This window comes from Eubalaena glacialis, chromosome 19, assembly GCF_028564815.1.
Source record: "Eubalaena glacialis isolate mEubGla1 chromosome 19, mEubGla1.1.hap2.+ XY, whole genome shotgun sequence".
In the NCBI taxonomy this organism is placed as follows: domain Eukaryota; kingdom Metazoa; phylum Chordata; class Mammalia; order Artiodactyla; family Balaenidae; genus Eubalaena; species Eubalaena glacialis.
In genome coordinates, this window is record NC_083734.1 from 25054710 (window position 1) to 25073618 (window position 18909).

At 37.0% G+C, this 18909-nt stretch overlaps 1 protein-coding gene and 1 pseudogene across 1 annotated transcript in view; one reads left to right on the forward strand and one right to left on the reverse strand.

Annotated features, from left to right (window-relative positions):
- BRIP1 (BRCA1 interacting helicase 1) overlaps window positions 1–18909 on the reverse strand; it is a 194712-nt gene that overhangs the window by 147869 nt on the left and 27934 nt on the right.
- LOC133080377 (LYR motif-containing protein 4-like) lies at window positions 3090–3595 on the forward strand (annotated as a pseudogene).

Consider the following 18909-nt stretch of genomic DNA (forward strand, 5'->3'; position numbering starts at 1 on the left):
ATCCTGTCCCACCTAAGGGGGTGAAAAAACTGAGAAACTTCTGTGACGTTCCCAGTCCAGAGGCACAGGCTCACTAAAAGACTAAGACCCAATCACGGGACTATAGAACACCTGCCCTCCCTGCCATACCTCACCACCAAATTACTAAAGGCCTGTTTATAGCAACTTCTTTTACCCAGTATGTCATGTCCAGCTAACAAGAAAAAAATTACAAGGCATACCAAAAGGCAAAAAACACAACCTGAAGAGACTGAGCAAGCATCAAAGCCAGATATGTCAGGGATGTTGGAATTATCATATCAGGAATTTAAAACAACTATGATTAATATGCTAAAGGCTCTACTGGATAAAGCATATAGCACGTAAGAGCAGATAAGCAATGTAAGCTGAGAGACGGAAATCCTAAGGAAGAATTTTTTTTTTAATGCTAGGAATAAAACACTGTAGCAGAAATGAAAAATGCTTTTGATGGGCTTCTTAGTAGACTGGACATGGCTGACAAAGGACTCTCTGAGCTAGATATATCAACAGAATGCTTGAAAACAAAAAACCTAAGAGAACAAAATCTGAAAAAAACAGAACAGAATATCCAAGGACTGTGGGACAACTACAAAAGTTAAGATATACATAAAGGGAACACTAGAAGGAAAAAAAAGAAAGGAACAGAAGACTTATTTGAAGTAATAATGACCAAGATTTTCCCCAAACTGATGTCAGGCACCAAACCAGAGATCTAGGAAGCTCAGAGAACACCAAACAAGATAAATGCCCAAAATATTACATGTAAACATATCATCTTCAAACTACAGAAAATCAAAGGTAAAAAAAAAAATCCTGAAAGAAATCAGTTACCCACAGAGGAACAAAGATAAGAATTATATCCAACTTCTCCTCGAAAGCATGGAAGCAAGAAGAGAGTGGAGTGAAATATTTAAAGCATTGACAGAAAAAAAACACCAACCTAAAATTCTGTACCCTGAGAAATTATCCTTCAAAAGTGAAGGAGAAATAAAGACTTTCTCAAACAAAACTTGAGGGAATTTGTTGCCAGTAGACCTGCCTTTCAAGAAATATTAAAAGAAGTTCTTTAGAGAGAGGAAAAATTCTTTATACACATAAAGTAAGGAAGAGCATGGAAAAAGGAATACTAAATATGAATTTAAAACTTTCATTTGGGCTTCCCTGGTGGCGCAGTGGTTGAGAATCTGCCTGCCAATGCAGGGGACACGGGTTCGTGTCCTGGTCTGGGAAGATCCCACATGCCGCGGAGCAGCTGGGCCCGTGAGCCACAATTACTGAGCCTGCGCGTCTGGAGCCTGTGCTCCACAGCAAGAGAGGCCGCGATAGTGAGAGGCCCACGCACCGCGATGAAGAGTGGCCTCCGCTTGCCACAACTAGAGAAAGCCCTTGCACAGAAACAAAGACCCAACACAGCCATAAAAATAAATTAATTAATCTTTTAAAAAAACTTTCATTTTTCTTATTTGACCTAACATATAACAGTTTGTTCAAAATAATAATACCAATAATATCAATAAATAATAGTATACAGTTGACCCTTAAAACAGGTTTGAACTGCACAGTTCCACTTACATAAATTTTTTTCAGTAAATATATTGGAAATTTTTTTGAAGATTTGCAAAAATTTGAAAAAACTCACAGATGAACCATGGAGCCTAGAAATACAAATAAATAAATAAATAGGAAAAAGGTATATCATAAATGCATGAAATATAGGTAGATGCTAGTCTATCCTTACATAGGCATAAGGTGACTGATATTTAATATAAAATTAATGTGTTAGTTTTCTTACTTTTTTTTTTTTTAATATTTCAGCTTACTTTTTTTTTTTTTTAAACTTTGGGTTTATTTATTTTATTTATTTATTTATTATTTATGGCTGTGTTGGGTCTTCGTTTCTGTGCGAGGGCTTTCTCTAGTTGTGGCAAATGGGGGCCACTCTTCATCGCGGTGCGCGGGCCTCTCATTATCGCGGCCTCTCTTGTTGCGGAGCACAGGCTCCAGTCGCGCAGGCTCAGTAATTGTGGCTCACGGGCCTAGTTGCTCCGCGGCATGTGGGATCCTCCCAGACCAGGGCTCGAACCCGTGTCCCCTGCATTGGCAGGCAGACTCTCAACCACTGCGCCACCAGGGAAGCCCCTATTTTTTTAACTTTCAAAGAATTACATTACCGTACAATATTCCTCTCTGTTTCATAACTGGAGAAACTGCACATCAGCATATCATCACAGGTAAGTGTTTTTTAAAAAAATGTAACAATGTTTCCAATACCATATCATGAATATGACTGTAATACTTTATACCCTAAAATTTTAAATGATTCACTCATTCATGTATAGGTCAGGCTACTGTGAAGCAACTGTATCAATTACACTAAGTTACCATAAAGCAAACATACTGCAGCTTTTTCATTATCAATGTATGAATTTTTATACCTCTAAATAAATATAAATTTCTTTTTCACATCATCTTTTCATTTTTGATGTCCAGTGTTAGAAATGCATATAACATCTACAGTGCTTTGTATCATATAAGATAATATTGATGTAGGTATTGACAGATGCTTCATCATCTTATAGATGATGTAAATTTACAGTATTGATACAGTACTGTAAATATATTTTCTCTTCCTTATGATTTTCTTAATAACATTTTCCTCTCTCTAGCTTACTTTATTGTAAGAATACATATAACATGCAAAATATGTGTTAATTGTCTTTATGTTACCTATTGGTAAGGCTTCTGGTCAACAGTAGGCTACTAGTACTTAAGTTTTGGGGGAGTCAAAAATTATACACATATTTTTGAATGCTGGGGGGTTGGTGCCCCTAACCCCTGCATTGTTCAAGAGTCAACTGTATATGCTTATATATGCATGAAATAAATGACAGCAATGATACATGGGATGGAGTGAGGAATTAAGATTACACTGTTACTATAAGGTATTCACACTACCCATGAAGTGGTATAGTGTTATGGGAAAGTACATTTGGATTTGCCATAAATACATATTGCAAAACCTAGGGCAACCAGTAAAAAAGGGGAAGGGAGGAAGGGAGGGAAGGAATATGACGGTTATGCTAGAAAGGAGAGAAAATGGAATCAAATAAAACACTTATTTAGTGTCTGTGCCACTGCACAGGGCCAGAGCCCACCTGGGCCAGACCCTGGGCCACTACCTGGGCCAAGACCCATGCGTGCGTCCCACTGGTGCTCCCTGCGGCGGCAGAAGTTTTGCAGGTTGCATTGAACTCGGGACCTCTGCAAAGAAGACCCACTGGGTTTTATTCGTTCCGAGATTGCAGCCTCCAGCCACGCACGAGTGCTGGATATGTACCAGGCAATGCTGAGGGAGACCAAGCACTTCAGAGCCAACAACTACAGAACTTATACCAGCAGGAGGATGAGAGATGTCTTCAGAGAAAATAAGAATGTAAAGGATCCTGTAAAAATTCAACCCCTAATGAATAAAGCCAAAAGAGACCCTGGGATAATCCACTGACAGGTCCACATTGGCCAACTGTATTTGACTGACAAGCTTGTCAGTTAGAATCAAGAGAAGCCCAGGACCTAGGGAGCTGGAACCAGCCACCACCGGCAGCCATGGACCACCTTCAGCATCCATTCTGCTTTGCATGGGGGCTCCCAGAGTGGCCTTTGCCTCAGCTTTAAATAGGCTCTTACTGTGTCTGCCCTAAGAACTGATAAACTGAGTGAGGATTCCATTCTTCTGCAGCCTTAGTGACAAAGGATGGCTGTCTCTCCTTGGTTCAAGTGTTAGAATGAAGAGCTGGAGCTCCTCAAAAGACTGTTGTGTATTATTGTGTCTCCTCCACCCTACCCCACTTTTGTAGCTCCTCAGCACTTGTATAGAGCATTTCCAGATTTTGTTTCTTGGTCCTTGACAATAAACTACAAAATGCATAAAAAGAGTGGGAAACAAAAAGAGGAACACAGAACAAGAGCAAAAAATAGAAAACAGACATAAATATGGTAAATATTAATCCAACCTTATAAATAATCACCTTGAACATCAATGGTCTAAATACACCAATTAAAAGACAGAAATTGTCAGAGAGGATCATAAAACAAGACCCAAATATTTGATGTCTAAAAGAAACCCACTTTAGATATGAAAAAACTTATAGACTAAAAGTAAATGAATGGAGAAAAATATACCATGTTAACACTAATCAGAAGAAAGCAGAGTACCTATATTAATTTCAGACACAGAAGACCTCAAAGAAAGGAAAGTTATCAGAGATAAAAAAAAAAGGGCATTACATAATGATAAAGGGGCCAATTCTCCAAGAAGAAAAAAAAACAATCCTTAACATGTATGTGCCTAACAACAGTGTGTCAAACTATATGGGGCAAAAACTAATAGAACTGCAAGAGAAATAGATAAATCCACTATCATAGGTGGAGTTGCTATCAGAAATGGACAAACCTAGCAAGCAGAAAATCACTAAGGACATAGCTGAACTCAACAATATCACCAATCAACTGGATATAACTGACATGTATAGACTACTTCATCCAACAGTGGTAGAATACACATTCTTCCCAACTTCACATGGACCATTTACCAAGATAGACCACATTCTGGAGATAAAACATACTTTAACAAGTTAAAAAAAATAAAAATCATACAATGTCTGCACTTAGACCACAATCAAATTAAATTAGAAATCAATAACAGAAAGATAACTAGAATATCCCAAAATATGTGAGGATTAAACAACACATGGCTAAATAACACATGGATCAATGAAAAAATCTCAAGAGAAATTTAAAAATAGTTTGAGCTTAGTGAAAATAAAAACACACCTTATCAAAATACATGGTAGGCAGTGAAAGTAGTGTTGTGAGAAGAATTTATAGCACTGAAAAGCATGTATTAGAAAAGAAGAAAGATCTAAAGTCAATAATCTAAGCTGCTACCTTAGAAAACTAGAAAAAGAGCAAACTAAATCCAAATTAAGCAGAAGAAAAGAAATAATAATAATTAGAGCTTAAATCAATGAAATTGAAACCAGAAACTCAATGGAGAAAAATCAATAAAACCAAAACCTGCTTCTTTGAAAAAAAAATCAATAAAATCAGTAAGTCTCTAGCCAGGCTCACTAAGAAAAAAAGAGAGAAGACAAAAATTACTAATATCAGAAATGAAAGAGCGACATCACTACACAGCCTACGGACACTAAGGATAATAAAAAAAAAATACTATGAACAACTCTATGCCCACAAATTTGATAACCTAATGAAACAGACCAATTCCTTGAAAGATACAACTTGCCAAATCTGACACAAGAAGAAATGGACAATATGAATAGGCCTAGATGTATTTAACAATTAAATCAATAATTAGTAACCTTCCAAAAAGAAAGCACCAGACCCAGACAGGTTCACTTGTGAATTCTACCAAACATTCAAGGAAGAAACTATACCAATTCTCTACAATCTTTTTCAGAGGATAGATGCAGAGGGAATGCTACCAATTCATTCTATTAGGGCAGCATTACCCTAATACCAAAACCAGGCAAAGACATTAAAAGAAAGCTACACACCAATATTTCCCATGAACACAAATGAAAAAATCCTCAACCAAATAATAGCAAGATAATATTAACAAATTGAATCCAACAATGTGTAAAAAGAATTATAAACCATGACCAAGTGTGATTTATCCCAGCTATGCAGGTTGGTTCAACATTTGAAAATCAATTAATATAACCCATCACACACTGGTGGGCTAAGAAAGAAAAATCACATGATCATATCAATAGCTGCAAAAAAGGATTTGACAAAATCCACACATACATGATAAAAACTCTCAGTATACTAGGAATAGAGGAACACTTCCTCAAGTTGATGAAGAATATGTACAAAAAAACCTACAGCTAACATCATACTTAATGGTGAGAAACTTAAAAGATTTCTGAGATCAGGTACAAAGCAATGATATTCCCTCTCACCATTTCTTTTCAAGTGTATGTCCTTCCTTATGTTATGAGACAAGAAAAGGAAATATATGGTATACAAATTGAGAGGGCTTCCCTGGTGGCGCAGTGGATAAGAATCCTCCTGCCAATGCAGGGGACATGGGTTCGAGCCCTGGTCTGGGAAGATCCCACATGTTGTGGAGCAACTAAGCCAATGCTCCACAACTACTGAGCCTGCGCGTCACAGCTACTGAGCCCATGTGCCACAACTACTGAAGCCCATGTGCCTAGAGCCTGTGCTCCGCAACAATAGAAGCCACCACAGGGAGAAGCCCGCACACCGCAACAAAGAGCAGCCCCCGCTCACCGTGACTAGAGAAAGCCCGCGCGCAGCAACAAAGACCCAATGCAGCCAAAAATAAATAAATAAATAAATTTATTTAAAAAAAAAAAATTGAGAAGGAAGGTATAAAACTGTCTCTGTTTGCCAATCGTCTATGTGGAAAATTTGGAAGTATCAACAAAAAACCTCCTGAAAGTAGTAAGTGATTATATCAAGGTTCCAGGATACAAGGTTCATTTATAAAGGTCAATTACTTTCCTATATACTAAAAATGAACAAGTGGATTTTGGAAATGAAAACACAATACCAATTACATTAGCACCCCCCAAAATGAAATACCTAGGTATAAATCTGACAAAATATGTACAAGATCTATAGGAGGAAAACTACAAAATTCTGATGAACAAAATCAAAGAACAACAAAATAAATGCAGAGACATTCCATGTTCATGGATAGGAAGACTCAGTATCATTAAGATGTCAGTTCTTCCCAACTTCATCTATAGATTAAATTCAGTCTCAATCAAGATCCCAGTAAGTAATTTTGTGAATATTGACAAACTAATTCTAAACTGTATATGAAAAGGTAAAAGATCCAAAATAGCCAACACAGTACTGAAGGAGAAGAACAAAATTGGAGGACTATGCCACCCAACTTCAACACTTACTATAATCAAGACAGTATGACAGGCAAAAGAACTAACAAATACATTGATGGAACAGAATAGCGAGTCCAGAAATAAACCAACATAAATATAGTTAAGTGAACTTTGATAAAAGAGCAAAGGCAAAACACTGGAGCAAAGACAGCCTCTTCAACAAATGGCACTGGAACCACTGGACATCCACATGCAAAAAGAATGAACCTAGATCCACATCTCACAACCTACACAAAAATAAACTCAAAGTGAACCCAGACCTAAATGTAAAACACTAAAGTATGAAACTCCTAGAAAAGAATAAAGGCAAAAACCTAGATGACCTTGGGTATGGTGTTGACTTTTTAGATATAACACCACAGGCACAATCTGTGAAAGAAATAACTGATAATTAGACTTCATTAAAATTAAAAACTTCTGCTCTGTGAAAACAAGGTCAAGAGAATGAGAAGGCAAACCTCAGCCTGGGAAACGAATACTTGCAAAAGACACATCTGATAAAGGAATTAACCAAAATATACAAAAAAGCACTCTTAAAACTCAACAAGAAGAAAACAAACAACCCAATTTAAAAATGGGCCAAAGACCTTAGACACCTCACCAAAGGAAGACAAAAATGTAGCAAATAGGGGCTTCCCTGGTGGTGCAGTGGTTAAGAATCCGCCTGCCAATGCAGGGGACACGGGTTTGAGCCCTGGTCTGGGAAGATCCCACATGCCATGGAGCAACTAAGCCCGTGCGCCACAACTACTGAGCCTGTGCTCTAGAACCCATGAGCCACAACTACTGAGCCCGCGTGCCTAGAGCCCGTGCTCCACAACAAGAGAAGCCACCGCAATGAGAAGCCCTCTCACCGCAACAAAGAGTAGCGCCTGCTCACTGTAACTAGAGAAAGCCTGTGCACAGCAATGAAGACACAATGCAGTCTAAAAAATTAAATAATTAATTTTTAAAAAATGTAGCAAATAAGCATATGAGAAGATGCTCAACATCATATGTCATTAGACTAATGCATGTTAAACAACGAGATACTACCACACACTTATTAGAATGGCTAAAATCAGGAAAAATGACACCACCAAATGCTGACAAGGATGTGGAGATCTGGAACAAAAGGAATTCATTCATTGCCAGTGGAATGCAAAGTAGTACAGCCACTGTGAAAGAAAGTTTGGCAGTCTCTTACAAAACTAAACCTACTCTTACCATATGATCAAGCAGTCATGCTCCTTAGTATTTACCCACAGGAGGTGAAAACATATGCCCACACAAAACCTGCACACAAATGATGAGAGCAGCTCTATTCATAACTGCCAAAACTTGGAAGCAATCACTATGTCCTTCAGTAGGTGAATGGATAAATAAACTGTGGTACAACCAGACAATGGAATAGTACTTAGCACTAAAAGGAAATGAGCTATTAAGCCATAAAAAGACAAGGAGGAATCTTAAATATTACTACATACTGAAGGGCTGTAGTCTAGAGGGCTCCATACTGTATGATTCCAACTATATATGCCATTCTGGAAAAGGCAAAACTATGGAGACAGTAATAAGATCAGCGACTGACAGTGGTTTGCAGGGAGAGAGGGAAGGGATGAATAGGCAGAACACAAAGGATTTTTCGGGCAGTGAAAATACTCTGTATGATATAATGATAGATACATGTTACTATACATTTGCCCAAACCCATTAAATGTATAGCACCTAGAGTGAATGGTAATGTAAACTATGGACATTGGATGATTATGACCTCTCAATGTAGGTTCATCAGTTGTAAGAAATGTATCAGTCTGGTGGGGGATGTTGATAATGAGGTGGCTGGGGAAGGGCGTACATGGAAAATCTGTGTACCCTCCCTTCAATTTTACAGTGATCCTTAAACTGATCCTTTATAAAAATAAAGTCTCAATTAAAAATTCATAATTAAAAAAATAACTGATGATTTAAGGGAAAAAATAATAATAAAATACTCTATGGTTCCCAATACATACAAAAGTAAAGTATATAACAAAAATTACCAGGGCGGAGTCAATATGGCAGAGTAGGATGACACAGAGTTTGCATCTCCTCACAACTAGGGCACCTACCAGGCACTGGTGGGGGACCACGGACACCTAAGGAGACGGGAGGAACCCCCGAGCAATTGAGTGGGACGAGGGGAGAGGAGAACTGGAGGTGGGATGGGACCAGCACCCCAAGGGGTGGCTGGGGGAGGGGATGGGTTCCCACACTCAGGAGGGGCCCACTCACAATGAGGGGATCAGTGGGGACAGGGAGAGACCCTCAGGGGATTAGAGGACTGGAAGAGAATAGGCCAGCATTTCCCCCACCCACTCGAGCCCCCAAGAGCCTACTAAGGTCCCAGGCTTGATCCTCTGCCCTCTTGAGGCCCCATCCAGCCACGCTGGGCCTAAGTCCTGTCCCTGCACCCCCACCCAGGGCCTTATCTCTGCACTACACCACGGCCACCTCTGGCCACGCGGGTCCTGAGGCCAGACCCTGCCCCACCTAATCCCCACCCCCGCCTAGGCTCCATCCCCCACAGCGAAGGGCTTTGCAGGCCCCTTTTTCTTTTTCCATTTTTTTTTCTTTTTTTTTTTGTGGTTGTGGTTCTGTTTTACCTTGTTGTTGTTTCACATATTTTTCATTTTTTCTAATAAATTTTTTATTTTTCTTATTTTATTTTATCTTTTATTCTTTGTTATTGTTCTGCTCCTTTTGGTTTGTTCCCCCCTCTTTTCTTTTTGCTGTTGTGGTTCTGTTTTACCCTGTTGTTTTTGTTACGCTTATATTTTTATTTTTTCTAATATATTTTCTATTTCTCTAATATTATTTTATTTTTTATTCTTTGTAATTGCACTGCTTTTTATTTTTCTTTTGTCACGCTGTGGCTGGCGGGATCTTGGTTCCCAGGCAAGAGGTCAGGCCTCATTTCCTGTGGTGGGAGTGCCAAGTCCAAACTGCTGGACTAAAAGAGGACCTCAGACCTCAGGGAATATTCATCAGAGTGAGGTCTCCCAGAGATCCTCATCTCGACACCAAGACCCGGCTCTACCCAACAGCCTAAAAATTCCAGTGCTGGATGCCTCAGGTCAAACAATCAGTAAGACAGGAACACAGGCCCACCCATCAAAAAAAAAAAAAAAAAAATTAGAGAACAAAAGAATAAGTTACAGATGAAGGAGCAAGGTAAAAACCTACAGGACCAAATAAATGAAAAGGAAATAGGCAACCTACCCGAAAAAGAATTCAGAGTAATGTTAGTAAAAATGATCCAAAATCTCGGAAACAGAATGGAGGCACGGACCGAGAAAATACAAGAAATGTTTAACAAAGACCTATAAGAACTAAAGAACAAAGAGTGATGAATAACACAATAACTGAAATGAATAATACACTAGAAGGAATCAATAGCAGAATAACTGAGGCTGAAGAAGGAATAAGTGAGCTGGAAGATAGAATGGTGGAAATAACTGCCGAGGAGCAGAATAAAGAAAAAAGAATGAAAAGAATTGAGGACAGTATCAGAGATCTCTGGGACAACATTAAACACACCACCATTTGAATCACAGGGGTCCCAGAAGAAGAAGAGAAAGACAAAGGGTCTGAGAAAATATTTCAAGAGATTATGGTCAAAAACTTCCCTAACATGGGAAAGGAAATAGCCAACCAAGTCCGGGAAGTGCAAAGAGTCCCTACAGGATAAACCAAACGAGAAACACACCAAGACACATAATTATCAAATGAACAAAATTTAAATAGAAAGAAAAAATATTAAAAGCAGCAAGGAAAAAGCAACAAATAACATACAAGGGAATCCCCATAAGGTTATCAGCTGATTTTTCAGCAGAAACTCTGCAGGCCAGAAGGGAGTGGCAGGACATATTTAAAGTGATGAAAGGGAAAAGCCTACAACCAAGATTACTCTACCCAGCAAGGATCTCATTCAGATTCAACGGAGAAATCAAAACCTTCACAAACAAGCAAAAGCTAAGAGAATTCAGCACCCCCAAACCAGCTTTACAACAAATGCTAAAGGAACTTCTCTAGGAGGGAAACACAAGAGAAGAAAAAGACCCACAAAAAGAAACCCAAAACAATTAAGCAAATGGTAATAGGAACATACATATCAATAATACCTTGAATGTAAATGGATTAAATGTCCAATCAAAAGACACAGACTGGCTGAATGGATACAAAAACAAGACCCATATATATGCTGTCTTACAAGAGACCCACTTCAGACCTAGGGATACATACAGACAAAAAGTGAGGGGCTGTAAAAAGATATTCCATGCAAATGGAAATCAAAAGAAAGCTGGAGTAGCAATATTCATATCAGATAAAACAGACTTTAAAATAAAGACTGTTACAAGAGATAAGGAAAGGCACTACATAATGATCAATCCAAGAAGAAAATATAACAATTATAAATATTTATGCACCCAACATAGGAGCACCTCAATACACAAGGCAAATGCTAACAGGGAAATCGACATTTTCCCATAAAAAGGGATATTGACAATAACACAATAATAGTGAGGGACTTTTAACACTCCACTTACACCAATGGACAAGTCATCCAGACAGAAAATAAATAAGGAAACACAAGCTTTAAATGACACAACAGACCAGATAGATTTAATTGATATTTATAGGACATTCCACCCGAAAGCAGCAGAATACACTTTCTTCTCAAGTGCACACGGAACATTCTCCAGGATAGATAACATCTTGGGTCACAGATCAAGCCTCAGAAAATTTAAGAAAACTGAAATCGTATCAAGCATCTTTTCTGACCACAACGCTATGAGATTAGAAATCAATCACAGGAAAAAAACTGGAAAAAATACAAACACATGGAGGCTAAACAGTGCACTGCTAAATAACCAAGGGATCACTGAAGAAATTGAAAAGGAAATAAATAATACCTAGAAAAAAATGACAACAAAAACATGAAGACCCAAAACCTATGGGACACAGCAAAAGCAGTTCTAAGAGGAAGGTTTATAGCAATTCAATCTCACCTCAAGAAACAAGAAAAATCTCAAATAAACAATCTAACCTTACACCTAAAGCAACTAGAGAAAGAAGAACAAAAAAAAACCCCAAAGTTAGTAGAAGGAAAGAAACCATAAAGATCAGAGCAGAAATAAATGAAATAGAAACAAAGAAAACAATAGCAAAAGTCCATAAAACTAAAAGTTGACTCTTTGAGAAGATAAACAAAATTGATAAACTTTTAGCCAGACTCATCACGAAAAAAAGGGAGAGGTCTCAATCAATAAAATTGGAAATGAAAAAGGAGAAATTACAACTAACACTGCAGAAATACAAAGGACCATAAGAGAATACTACAAGCAACTATGACAATAAAATGGACAACCTGGAAGAAATGGACAAATTCTTGGAAAGGTACAACCTTCCAAGACTGCACCAGGGAGAATTAGAAAATATAAACAGACAAATCACAAATAATGAAATCAAAACTGTAATTAAAAATCTTCCAACAAACAAAAGTCCAGGACCAGATGGCTTCACAGGTGAATTCTATCAAACATTTAGAGAAGACCTAACACCTATCCTTCTCAAACTCTTCCAAAAAATAGCAGAGGGTGGAACACTCTCAAACTCATTCTACGAGGTCACCATCACCCTGATACCAAAACCAGACAAAGATATCACAAAGAAAGAAAACTACAGGCCAATATCACTGATGAACATAGACATTAAAAATCCTCAACAAAATACTAGCAAACTGAATCCAACAACGCATTAAAAGGATCATAACATAACACCATGATCAACTGGGGTTTATCCCAGGAATGCAAGGATTCTTCAATAAACGCAAATCAATCAATGTGATACACCATATTAACAAACTGAAGAATGAAAACTATATGTCTCAATAGATGCAGAAAAAGCTTCTGAGAAAATTCAACACCCATTTATGATAAAAACTCTCCACAAAGTGGGCACAGAGGGAACCTACCTCAACATAATAAAGGCCATATTCGACAAACCCACAGCAAACATCATTCTCAATGGTGAAAAACTGAAAGCATTTCCTCTAAGATCAGGAACAAGACAAGGACTTCCACTCTCACCACTATTATTCAACATAGTTTTGGAAGTCCTAGCCATGGTAATCAGGAAAGAAAAAGAAATAAAAGGAATCCAAATTGGAAAAGAAGAAGTAAAACTGTCACTGTTTGCAGATGATATGATACTATACATAGAAAATCCTAAAGATGCCACCAGAAAACTACTGAAGCTAATCAATGAATTTAGTAAAGTTGAGGGATACCAAGTTAATGCACAGAAATCTCCTGCATTCCTATACACTAACAACAAAAGATCAGAAAGAGAAATTAAGGACACAATCCTATTTACCATCGCAACAAAAAGAATAAAATACCTAGGAAAGAACCTCCCTAAGGAGGCAAAAAACCTGTACTCAGAAAATTATAAGATACTGATGAGAGAAATCAAAGATGACAAAAACAGATGGAAAGATACACATGTTCTTGGATTGGAAGAATCAATATTGTGAAATTGACTATACTACCCAAAGCAATCTACAGATTCAATGCAATCTCTATCAAATTACCAATGGCATTTTTCACAGAATTAGAGCAAAAAATTTTATAATTTGTATGGAAACACAAAAGACCCCGAATAGCCAAAGCGAATCTTGTGAAAGAAAAATGGAGTTGGAGGAATCAGGCTCCCCGACTTCAGATTATACTACAAAGCTACAGTAATCAAGACAGTATGGTACTGGCACAAAAACAGAAATATAGATCAATGGTACAAGATAGAAAGCCCAGAGATAAACCCACGCACCTATGGTAACCTAATCTATGACAAAGGAGGCAAGAATATACAATGGAGAAGACACCCTCTTCAATAAGGGGTGCTGGGAAAACTGGACAGCTACATGTAAAAGAATGAAATTAGAACACTACCTAACACCATACACAAAAATAAACTCAAAATGGATTAAAGACCTAAATGTAAGACTGGACACTATAAAACTCTTAGAGGGTAACAGAGGAAGAATACCCTATGACATAAATCACAGCAAGATTTTTTTTGACCCACTTCCTAGAGTAATGAAAATAAAATCAAAAATAAGCAAATGAAACCTATGAAACTTAAAAGCTTTTGCACAGCAAAGGAAAACATAAACAAGATGAAAAGACAACCCTCAGAATGGGAGAAAATATTTGCAAATGAAGGAATGGACAAATCTCCGAAATATACAAACAGCTCATGCAGCTCAATATCAAAAAAACAAACCACCCAATCAAAAAATAGGTGGAAGAACTAAATAGACATTTCTACAAAGAAGACATACTGATGGCCAAAAGGCACATGAAAAAGATGCTCAACACCACTAATTATTAGAGAAATGCAAACCAAAACTACAATGAGGTATCACCTCACACTGGTCAGAATGGCCATCATCAAAAAATCTACAAACAATAAATGCTGGAGAGGGTGTGGAGAAAAGGGAACCCTCCTGCACTGTTGGTGGGAATGTAAATTGATACAGCCACTGTGGAGAACAGTATGGATGTTGTTCATTGAAAAACTAAAAATAGAACTACCATATGACCCAGCAATCCCACTACTGGGCATATACCCTGAGAAAACCATAATTCAAAAAGTCATACGTACCCCAATGTTCATTGCAGCACTATTTACAATAGCCAGGACATGGAAACAATCTAAATGTCCATTGACAAATGAATGGATAAAGAAGACGTGGCACATATATATAATATATATTACTCAGCCATAAAAAGAAATGAAATTGGGTCATTTGTAGAGATGTGGATGGACCTAGAGTCTGTCATACAGAATGAAGTAAGTCAGAAAGAGACAAACAAATACCATATATTAACTCATATATATGGAATCTAGAAAAATGGTACAGATGAACCTAACTGCAGGGCAGGAATAGAGACGCAGGCATAGAGTACGAACGCGTGGACACAGGGTGGGAAGGGGAGGGTGGGATGAATTGGGAGATTAGGTTTGACATAAATACAGTATTTTACTAAATGTGTAAAATAAATAGCTAGTGGGAACCTGCTATATAGCACAGGGAGCTCAGTTCGGTGCTCTGTGATGACCGGGGGGGGGGGGGTCCAAGTGGGAGGGGATATATGTAAACATATAGCTGATTCACTTCATTGTACAGCAGAAACTAACACAACATTGTAAAGCAATTATAGTCCAATAAAAAAAAATTACATATGAGAAAGTGGAAATGAAAGTATAGTGGGAGAAAGTTTTTATACACTGTATGTCAGCGGTTCCCAACCTGTTTGGCACCAGGGACCAGTTTTGTAGAAGACAATTTTTCCATGGATTGAGGGGGATGGTTCAGGCGGTAATGCGAACAATGGTTCAGGCGGTAATGCGAGCAATGAGGGGGATGATTCAGGCGGTAATGCGAGCGATGGGGAGCGATGGGGAGTGGCAGATGAAGCTTCGCTCACTTGCTCACCACTCACCTCCTGCTGTGCAGCCCAGTTCCTAACAGGCCGTGGGGGTTGGGGACCCCTGCTGTATGTGAAGTAAAATATTTGAAAGTACATGATAAATTTAAGACGGAAATTGTAAACCTCAGAGAAACCCCAAAACAAATAAGCTAAGAGTTATACTAAGAAGAAAATGGTGGAGAAAAGATGGAATCCTAAAACATGTTCCTTTGATCCAAAGGAAGGCCAAAAAAAATTTTAAGGCCAATAAAGAACAACTGAGACACATTGAAAATATACAGCAACCATACTGATTATTATATTAAATGTACAGGGTGTAAATACTCCAATTAAAAGGCAGCGTTCGTCAGAGTGGATAAAAAAGGAAGATTGAATGATGTACAAGAAACCCATTTTAAATGTAAAGACACAGATAAGTTAAAAGTAAAAGGATGAAAAAAGATACACTACTCAAACACTAATGATAAGAAAGCCAGAGTGATTTGATTAATTAGGCAAAATAGATTTCAGAACAAAGACATTTCCTAATGACAGATGGGTTAATTCATCAAGAAGACATAATCTTAAATGTTTATACAACTAATATCAGAGCTTAAATTCCAGGAAGCGAAAATTGATAGAATTGAAAGAAACAAATCCACAATTATAGGGCCTTTAGCACTCTTCTCTACTTTACAAGTAGACCAAAAAAATCAGTAAGGTTATAGAAGACATGAACAACATAATCAGCCAACTTGAGCTAATTGACATTTATAGACTACTACACCAAATAACAGAGTAGTAGTCTATAAATGAATACACATTTTTTCTAAGAATTCAGAGCTTTCACTGATTATTAAATTGAAAGGAATTGGAATCATATAAAATATGTTCTCTAACCACACAAATCACAATCAATAAGAGAAACATATCTGGGGAAAAAACTAAATTATTTAGTGTTTATTTATTGTAACTAAATCTTGGGTCAGAAAAGAAATCAAAAGGAAAATGAGATAAAAAGTAACATAATATCAAAATCTGTGTGATGTGCATAAAGCAGAAGGAAATGTATAGCTTTCAATGGTTGTTTTAGGGGGGAGAACGGCCAAAATCAATTATCTAAGCTTCAACCTCAAGAAATCAGAAGAGTAAATTAAATCTAAAAAAAGTAAAATGAAGGACATAAAGACAAAAGTAGAAATCAATGAAATAGAAAATGGAAAAATCATTAAAGAAAAATCAACAAAAACAAAACCGTTTTTTAAAGATAATAAATGTGTACATCTCTACCTAGATTGATCAAAAAATAAAGAGAAAAAAATGTGAATTCTGAGTATCAGAAATGAAGAGGGCATATCACTATAGATCCTACAGTTTTTTTAAAAAAAGAGAATGTTTTGAATATTATGCCAATAAATTTAAAAACTTGACCGAAATGGACAAATTTCTTGAAAGATATAATTACCAAAACCAACTCAAGGAGCAACAGAAAATCTGAATAGTCCTATATTTATTAAAGAAATTAAATGTGTAAGTGAAACCCTTTCCAAGAATAAGATGCAAGGCCCAGATGGCTTCATTGGTGAATTCTATCAAAAATTTAAGAATACCAATACTTCCAATTCATAAGGTCAGCATTACTCTCGTATCAAAACCAGACAAAGATAACACACACACACAAAACACTAAAGACCGATATCTTTATTAGCAGAGATGCAAGAAATCCTTAACAAAACTCGGCAAATCAAATTTAGCAATATATAAAAAGGGTACTGAACCATGACCAAGTGGGTTTTATTCCAGCTTTCATTTGAATGTGAGATTGGGTCAGCATCCAAAAACCAAACAATGTAATTCAACATATCCATAGGATACAGGAGTAAAACCATATGATCCTACTAATGGATGCAATAAAATTTTAAATACAAAATTCAACATTCATTCATTACAAAACTTTCAGCAAACTAGGAATAGAAGGGGGGAATTCCCAGGCGGTCCAGTGGTTAAGCCTCCACATTTCCAATGCAGGGGGCACAGGTTCAACCCCTGGTCAGGGAACTAAGATCCCGCAAGCTGCACAGTGCAGCCAAAAAAAAAAAAAGAAAGAAAAAAGAAAAAAACTAGAAACAGAAGGAAACTTCCTCAACCTGATAAAGACCATATACAAAACACCTACATCAAACATCATTCTTAATGGTTTTGTTTCCCCCTAAGATTTGAACAAAGCAAAGATGTCTACTCTCACCACTCCAATTCAACCTTGGCATATCCTAGCCACTGAGATAAGAGAAGAAAACATATTAAAAGCCAAACACTAAAAGAAGTAAAATGTTTATTAGAGAATGAAAACATACAGCTCCGTATTCTTAGAAAGTCCTATAAAATCTCCAAAAATATCAGCTAGAACCAAAAAATGACTTAGCAAATTTGCAGGTTACATGGTCAATATAAAAAAATGAATTCTATTTCTATAATAGCAACACAAAGGAAATTACAAGTGGAATCATACAGTATTTTTCCTTTTCTAACTGGCTTATTTCTCTTAGCATAATATCTTCAATCTTTGTTGCAGCATGTGTCAGAATTTCCTTCCATTTTAGGGCTAAATATTCCATGTATATACCACATTTGTTTATCCATCCATCTCTCGACAGACACATAGGTTCTTTTCACCCTTTGGGTCTTGTGAATAATACTGCTATGAACATTGGTGTACAGGTATGTGTTTCAATACCTGCTTTCAATCCTTTGGGATATATACCTAGAAATGGAATTTCTGGATTATATGGTAATTCTATTTTTAACTTTTTGAAAAACTGGGAATAGATTTTTCACTGAAAATTATAAAAAGGAAGAAACTTAGAATGAACTCTCTGGTGTTGAGCTGGAATTGGATGTATTGTTATAAATACATAATTTTGAACATATAAATAGAGAAAAATATAAATATATATCTGTAAGTATATATTTGTCTGTGTGTGTGTTTATGTGTGTATATACACACATATTACAAAGACACGTATTGCCTAGTTCTGTCTGCTGAAAGGGCCTGGAACAGCAACCCCAATAGCAATGGGCAAAGCCAATGCTGAAAACTTGGCTTCTATAAGTATTTAAAAGAAACCAGGGTTCTTTGAAAAAATGGATGAATCCAGGACTGGGGTGGGGAAACAACAAGATGGAGATGACCCTAGAACATCTTATTATGCCAGAAAGCAAGTAAGTGCTCTAAGAATAATCGATACATGTCAGAAAGACACAAGCAACTTAATTGAACTCTCACTTGAGCATTTAAACAAATCATATAGTAACAGACTATCACTCACTTAATAAAATGTAAAATAACAAGTCCATAAAGATAAATATAAAATTAATAAACTGAATGTTTGATGAGGACATGCTATTTATATAGTTTCAGAGTTCCTCCCTACAAAGTCCTCTTTAAT